Source organism: Desmodus rotundus, chromosome 5, assembly GCF_022682495.2.
Source record: "Desmodus rotundus isolate HL8 chromosome 5, HLdesRot8A.1, whole genome shotgun sequence".
In the NCBI taxonomy this organism is placed as follows: Eukaryota; Metazoa; Chordata; class Mammalia; order Chiroptera; family Phyllostomidae; genus Desmodus; species Desmodus rotundus.
The window spans coordinates 165532166-165540490 of NC_071391.1; the positions used below are offsets into that span (position 1 = coordinate 165532166).

Genomic DNA, 8325 nt, shown 5'->3' on the forward strand with positions numbered 1-8325 from the left:
GTTTCTACTGAAGGGTTTGCTTTTGCAAGAAATGGCCTTGACGAGCCTCTCCTCTCAGGAATCAACATTTTTTCTTGTTTCTTTCTTTCTTTCTTTTTTTAAAGCAGTTTCTTAGTTCTCTGGCACCGTTTATACTTTCTAACAAGGAATGACCATGACCGACATGCATTATGCCACAGGTATGCGCTCTGGGACCTGCACTTCGCTCAAGCCAGACCTGGTGTGTGTCGCGCCGGGACCGGGCAAGGCTGGCAGAAAAGGAGTTAGTGTGGGTGGCGGGGGTGTCTAGGTTCAAAACTGGAGGTCATTGTGAGCTATCAGCTGTGCCTGGGGTTTTGAAGACAGTGACAAGCTTTGGGCTGAGCACCCCGATCGCTGTCAGATGCATCAATCCCAAACTCTGAGCATGGCCAAGACCTAGCGTGAAGAAGAAACCAGACATCCGCGTGGAGAACAGGGGATCAGACGTAAGGGCTCCGTGAGTGTTCTACCCAAAGCTCATGGAGCAGGCCAGCATCTGTCGGTCCATCTGGGTCCCAGAGGCCCATCCACAGAGTATCATCGTCCCTGAATGTCCATGAAACCATCACGCAATACCCAACATAAATGAAAGAAGCTTCCCCGTGCTGCACCTGTGTGGGAGGGAAACAAAAGCACCTTTATAAAGCAAAAAGTGTTACAAATCATACTCGGAAGTGGGAGAGGCCAGGCTGACTTCCTCCTCGGCCAGCAGGCACCCACCGCCCCATCAGTGCAGGAAGAAGGTGCTGAGCAGGCACCGAGTCCCTTCCAGGCCTGGACTCCCTGGCGTCATGCGGCTGCGAGGACCCAGCTCAGGGTCCCACGTGGCCTTTCACCGCAGCCTCACCTTCACTGTGAGCCGGCAAAACTGTTTTGATTCATAAGCAACACAGGGATAACAAGAGTGCCCGGTACGTAGGATTTTTTTGAAGATGAAATAAGACAATTTAATCACAGTATTTAGCTAGGTGGTTGGCCTATGGGAAGAATTTAATACATTTACACCCTATAGCTGTGATTCCATCTAGGGTCTCTGTAACGACGGACCACTGCTAATGCACGGGTAAATAAAACAGCTTTCAGATCGATTGTTTAATAACAACATTGAACTTGATGAGAGAGTGGTGAGGATCCTCACTCCTGCAAGTGCTCTGCCGGACGGTGTACAGGACAGAAACACATGAGCAGAAGGGTGCAGACACCCTCCGGGAAGAGGCGCGGGGGGCAGACCCTCCAGGCGCGGCAACTGGGACCCGCGGTCTTCTCCCCGTCTTCTCAGCACCGTCATCGCGGCTCAGCAGGATCGCCAACGTCAGCAGCACGGGGGAACCCCATCACAGTCAACCTGCGTCGAGAAGCCGAAGCCAAGAGTCAATGCAATTAACCCAGAGCGAAATCCTGCTTCGGAAAAAGTCTCCCACTCCATTCCTGCACTTCCATACAAAGTTTTCACTCTAACGGCGCTTGTAAATTAATTGCAGACACAATTGTCCACGGGCATTCTCGGAATAAGTGGCAAGCAGTTAATTGCACCCCAAATTAGCCAATTCTGCCCATAATTAACCATTTGAAGACAATTAATTGCATGCATAATATTTGCACCTGCAACTAATTGGAGACCCTTACATTGTTCCTGGAAGAAATAAATAAATAAATAACACCACCAGCGACGAAAGCACCAGAGGCGACTCTTCCGACGCGGTCTTTTATCACCCGAGGGTCTTTAGAGATGGAAGGGGACAGGTGAGGGGACACTGTCGGGTGCTGCAGCCGCCTCCACAGAACAGGGCGTGGAGTCGCCTGCACCTGCAGGGTGCACTGGAGCTCACTCTGCTTGTTTTGCATTTCCCCTTCCCACTAGTAACCTGTGCTGACTGTGCGTACATTTAACTTTTTCAGCTATATGACCACAAAAAGGTAAGGCCACCCAAGGATGGGACAATTAAGAGCATCCCACACGTTGGGTGATGGTGTTGTTTTAAAGGAAAGGCTAAGCCCTCTTACTTTTGCCATGTGTCACCTGCAGGCTGCCCACACGCTTGCCACAGGAAACAGCGTGTCCCCAGACCTACAGGGCCTGAGGACAACAGCCACGCATGCACCACCACTTGAGCTGGCGTGTGGCTGTTTGGGGAGTAGCCCACCCTCTTCTACTTGTAAGAAAACAAGATGCTAGTAACCACGATGACAAAACAATAGTAACAATATCTTCAACATCACGGCACTGACATTGTTACAACAAACCAAAGAAGACATCCCAGGCCCATTTTGCAGATGAGGACCTTGTTCCCGGGAGACATCATTCCCTGACGTCACACAGCGAATAAATCACAGAGATACAACCGGAACTTGGATAATCCAATCTGCCTACAGTCAACACTCAGCTAACATTAGCCAAATTTTCCACACCCCTATTGGTTCTAAGCTTGTTTTCTCTAAAGGCCACGCCGAGGATGGGTCCGTAGCACTAAGGTGATGTATGTGAAATGCTTACGACATGCCAGTCAAGTGCTTCACATAAAGGAAATCCATTTAAAATCTATAGTGAGGGCATGAGAAACGCGCTAGTATTGTCCCCATTTTACAGATGATGGAACTGAAGCAGAAAGTGAAGAAACTTGCACAAGAACATTGACCGGATGAGACAATGATGCGAATACTAGCACTCTGCTCAGCTACTACACTGCGCAACCTGGGCAGATGGCTCAGCCGTTCCAAAAAAAAAAAAGGGTGTGAACTTGAGTGTGATGATGTTAAATTCAACAAGGAAAATCTTTGCTTTCCTTACTGGGAGCGGAGCCACCGTCTGTGGTTTAGGGAGAACAGCGGGAGGAAATCCACTCTTCTCTGCCCATGTAAGAGGCTGGAGACCCAGCTCCAGGTTAGTCCTGGAAGGAGGCACGCTCACTGGGGACTCAGACAGCAAGGCGGGACCACCGTGGGGAGAACTGCTGAGGAGGAAGAGGTCGGAGGCAGAGGCGAGGGTGAGCCCATGGCCAGGCAAGCGCAGGGTGGGTGGGGAGGAGGGTGTTGGTGGTTCTGCCCCCAGGGGTGTGTAGGGAAGGCTTCCCGGCAAGGGGAAATGGAGTCTGCAGGGGAGGCTGTTAGTGTGGCAAGCCAGGGTCAGGGCTCCCCTCTGGGTCCGCAGCCACTTAGGCAGGGTCTGTGGGTCTCCCCGGGGCCTGAGCATTCTTGATGAAGCTGGCTGGCCTTCCTCCAAGAGTGCACTGCTTTCTGGGGGTAGCACGGCACTGCACCCCAAGCAGGAAAATACTAACGCTTCCTCTCTTGCTTCCGTACAGGAGAATTTTGGAGCAGCCCTGCCTCAGAAGGGCAAGCTGAACAGGGCTCACTCGGACAGCAGACCGAGCACCCAGGTAAGCTCCTCCCCACTCACCAGCCGCCAGCAGCACCGCTGACACCAAACTCAGGGCAGGTGCAGAAAACGAGGACCTACAAACTTTTTGGGGGTGGGGGGCAGGTGGGAGGAAGGGTATGAACTTCACCATGTGAAAGTGACCCAAGGCCACCAGAAACTTCACGTGCAGCTGTCCAGCTCACTGATAAAAACCGCGGACAGGGCGATGCTGTCGGCAGGACCTGTGTGTGGCCCACCCCACACGGCACGGCCTGGGGGCCTAAGTCCCCTCCTCACCGCCGCTGGTGCAATCAGACACAAGCTCGGGTGACGCGTCCTCCAGTCTCCGTTTCCAGCTCATCCACGGTGCGGGGGAGCGTGGTCGCTCCTGGCTGGACCGGGACGCAGCTCTTGCTCACATTGCTTCCCCTCGCCGGTGTTCCAGATCAACAAGACAGAGATGCCAGTTTCCATGAGCTCTTAGGAAAGCTCGCTTCCCCTGGTACAGTAATCCTTTTCTCGGTGGCACCTCACCCGTCTAATTACCCACACGGACTCTGTCGCTGTTTTCTCCTAGATGAAGGTGACATGCGTGACCCACATGCTACCTCTTCCCTGGCAACATCTGAACACATTGGTTGCAATATCTGACATTCTCCGTGACCATTGGGACATTAGCTGAAGGGGTTTTGTTACCCAACACGCAAGCCCTGTACACGGGAGGGCCAGGTCACTGTGGGGGACAGCAGGTCCTCTGGTCACCCCTTTCCCTCCTGCAAGAACACCCTGATTTGGGGAGGGCGTGGCACTGTGCACCTCACCTTGCAGAAGGGCTCCTTAGCTGGACCAGGGTACCCTGCCACCGTTCTTTCCGATCGGAGGCCCAGCCCATCAGGCCTTAAAAGTGGTTGCGATCACACCCCAGGTATTTATTAAACACGTGCGGGGGGGGGGGGGGGGGGGGGGTTCAACAGAGAATGGGACGCAAGGGGCGTGGCCAGCCATTGCCCTGTTTCCTCTTCAACTCGGTTTCCTTTTTTCCCACTGTGACTCGCCTTTGCCTCCTCTTGCCCTAGAGCTGAAGTCCCTTTCTGGCTCCACATGGACTGTCCGTGGTATCAACATCGGGACTTTCACTGTCCACCACCGTTTTACTGGCTGACACCTTTTCCCTCCCATCCACCAAAACTTGGACTTAGAGCTTCCTTAATAAAACTGGCAAGCTCCCTGCCACTAAATCCGTGCTTTGTGGAGAGATGGATATCCTGGATATCCGGGCAGCTTCTCTCTGAGCGGCGCTGCCACCAGCCACAGGGAGGGGGAGGGGCAGGGGGAGGGGCAGGAGATGGAGGGGCCAGCCGAGCGCTTTGAGGACGGGGGATGGGCGCAGAGGCGGGGAGCGGAAGGGCTTAAACGTGGAGCTCAGCCTCGGTCAGGCTTCCGGGCTCACAAGGTCTGCGTTTGGACGCAGAGCCGCTCTCTGTCCATACTTGTTCTCATTTCGGGTGTTCCTAGTCACGGAACCCCTTAGATCCCTCACTTTCCTGGCCGCACCCCGCCCCCTCGGTCCCGACAAAGGCACCCGGGCATCCCGAGGAGGGTCCGCGCACCACGTGGGCTCGGGCCCGCGGGATTGGCGCAGATGCGCACTGCGCTCCCCGCCGCGCGCAGCCACACAAAGACCAGAGGCGCTGCCCCTTGCCGGCCTGGCGCGCGGCAGCCTGTGGCCCCAGCGCAGCGCCGCCGGGGACACGCGCTGTACTCGCGCTCCAATCTCTGCAGCCTCCACGGGGTGGGCCCCTCAAACACCAGCCTTTGCAGCCCCACACCTCTCCGAGGCACGGGTCACGGCAGAGCCGTTTCTCACATTCTTTGCAAGGTGCTCACCTGGCCCCCTGTTCCAAAGCGACCTAACGCCACCTGCCAGGCAGGGGCGGGTGGAAGGCGGGTCCTATTATTATGTAGGAAGATGGTGTGATCGGGGCCCCTGACGCCCCCCGCAGCCAGACTGCAGAGCAGATGGAGAGAAGGGGGCGGGGAAGGGGTCGGGACCAGAATGAAGAATCAGTTTCTCATTTATTGAGGAGTTCTGCCCACCCCTCTACATACGCTTTAAAAAAAAAAAGGTTTAAAAAAATGGAAGAGAAAAAAACTCACAAAGCCATCAGCCCAAGATAAATGTCACGCGGAGGCACGGGTCTGAAATGGTGCTCGGGGCGGGGTTCCTCCGCCCCGGGGTCCCTGCTCCTGTCTCCAGGCTGCGCTGGGAAGCCAGGCAGACACTGAGGACCCACGGCATCGAAACTGCGCGGTTCCTCCAACAGGGTTTCCGCAGTTCATCTTAGAGATGAACTATTAATGAGCCAGGAAGGAGACAAAGGAAATACCCAGGCTCCCGAGTGGGTGGGACACTTTGTTCTGAGATCATCTCCCTGAAACCGCGTGTCTGCGTGGGCGTGGGGATCCGTGGGTGTAAAGTGGTCAGAGCAAAGCCTTTTTTGTCCAGGAAGCGGGCAGGAATTTCAAGCACCAGAAGGGGCATCGCAGACCTAGTCTGGAACAGGCTGTAATTAGTGCATTGTTAGGAGAGTTCCTTAAAAACACTCAGGACAAAAAAAAGGAAGTTTCAGGGGAGCCTCTATCTTAGGTTGTGGCCAAGTGCGGTGCAAACCCGCGATAAATTAAGGTCACAGTTTACTGTGGAGGCGTTCGGACCACGTGGGGCAGACCAAAATTCTGCTCGCTGACTTCTGGTCTGGAATCGCGCTCGGTAGCTGCCACTGGGGCTGGGGACGGCGTTTTCACTGGCAAGTGTTAAAGGGTCCTGTGACTTGAGTAATTATACGGGAGGTGGGGTATGGGAAAACTTGTCAAAAGCGGCTATTTCAAATGAAAAAAATAAAGTTAGACTCTGAAAATACACTTACCCTTTTTGAACTTTGTCACTGAATTTATGGTAATTTCGGCCTCTCTGTGGTTTGGAAAATTACCGTCTCTCTGTTTTATACACTCACGTGCTTGGTTACAACGTCACCCATACAGCGTCCGAAGCCTGGGCTGCGATGTCGCGAAGCAAGTGAAGAGGTGGCAGCGAGAACGTGTAACTCCATCGGCGCTCCAGCGTGTGCTACCCCTGCTCTGGGCACACCTGAGGAAAGATGAAGTCCGGCATTTAATTTATAGTCGCTCGTCCTTCACTTAGCCTCCTGGCGGAACCAGGAGCAGAGCTGCAAACCCACGTCACACGGCGTTTCCTTCCCCTTTGCCACACAGTCCACGCAAAACAGCTGCTTGTTTTACCGAGAGACAGCGTGTCTGAGCTCCTGAGGCTGCCAGACACCTTTGAATTGCACAGGAAGATAAATTCGGGAACCAAGGTCAAAGCCACGTGAGGGGACTCATTTCTGCACTCACACACTTGTCTCTCCAGTGAGGTGCCCTCCGCTGACCAGTGCCCCCCACCCTTAAACTTTGACCAGCAGAGGTAGTGTCTGTCGGAATTGAACTTCAGGTAACTGTGTCTGATTTTTAAGTATCACACCCTTAACTTTTATGAGCCGTGGGACAAAAACTTGGGAAGCATAGCACAGTTGACCACATTCTTAAAGGAATAGTGCGGGTGTGCTCAGCATGCGGGAGATCAGCGGAGAGAGTTGGGCCATGGCATTCTCTGACAGCTAGAAATGGGCCGGCCCTACAAGCACGATCCTACGTCAACGGTCCTTCGGAATCACGGAGGGCAAGCCCGTATGGGACCAGAGCTCCAGGAAAAAGCAATGGAGACTATGTTTTCAAAAATTCTTCATTTTGTGGTGATTTCAGGGCCGGGGCAGAATAGGTCACTGTGACCCTGGAAAGTGCTTTTATACCGGAAGCAGGGACACACTCAGGACAAGGAGGAGGACATGGCATCGAGACCCAGGGGTCATCCTGAAGGTCATCAGGATAATTAACCACGAGTAATTATAAATGCTTTAGTCCATGCCAATTACAATGAGTAGCGGGGGCCGCGGAGGGGGCTCTTGCTTCTAGAAGAACTTTCAAGGCCAACTAGTCCCGCCGTGGGAATCTATCATTTCTCAGACCTCACGGAAAATATTGCCTCATGGAACAATCATCAGTTGATTCTAAGTTGAGGACGATATTCCGATGAAGAACTGAGTATTTCCGAGTGTCAGAGCCGGGGTTTCCAACCTTTTGGCGTCTCTGGGCCACACTGAAAGAAGAGCTGTCTTGGGCCACCCATTAAATACACTGCGACACGTCATCACAAAAAGTCTCATGCTGTTTTAAGTAAATGTACGATTCTGTGTTGGGCTGTGGGTTAGACACCCCGTAAAGTGTCTGTACACAGGCTGTTTGTGAGTCTCAGAGTCCAGTGACCAGCTAGACCGCGGGAGGTAGCTGAGCATTCTCAGACCCGGGCTTGAGGACGTGGGGGTGGCCTGCCTCCAGGCTCAACACTCTGCGGACACAGGTCACCTGTGCCACGTTACTGCCGGACTGCCTGTGGCAAATGTCAACAAATGAGAACTGGGAGAAGAAAAGTCGAGAGGCCCTGCGTCCCCCGGACCCCAGAATGAGTTTCCTCTTCCCCGTTCCGTCTCCCTGTTTCCAGGGCCGTCCTCTGCAACCTCATTCCTCTTCATTCCCTTTCTCCACCGGGGCCTGACCCGTGGAAGGTGGGGAACTGTGCAGTACCGCGGGGCCTGCTCTGCTCTGTGACAATGGGGACCTTGGATGTGAAGGCAAAGCGTGGCAGATGGGGTGTTGCTCTGGGCAGCCAGTGCCACGGCGCCCACACATCAGAACCCAAGCGAGGGTGCTGCTGCCGGCATCACCGGGTGTCTGCAAGCCTGAGGGCGGTGCCTCTGGGGAATGTCATTTTTATCGTCAGTTATTCTTGAAGGGGCTGTGTGTGCCCATGACTTGTTCGTCGGTCCGTT

General features: G+C 54.0%; 1 long non-coding RNA gene across 1 annotated transcript; it reads right to left on the reverse strand.

Moving 5' to 3' along the window:
• Nucleotides 1-253: 253 nt before the first annotated feature.
• On the reverse strand, nt 254-5667 carry LOC123478981 (uncharacterized). Its single transcript, XR_006654416.2, has 3 exons — nt 5537-5667; nt 1160-1366; nt 254-632 (listed from the first exon to the last, which is right to left on the reverse strand). It is a non-coding gene; the product is annotated as an uncharacterized lncRNA (long non-coding RNA).
• Between the last annotated feature and the right edge of the window lie 2658 nt (nt 5668-8325).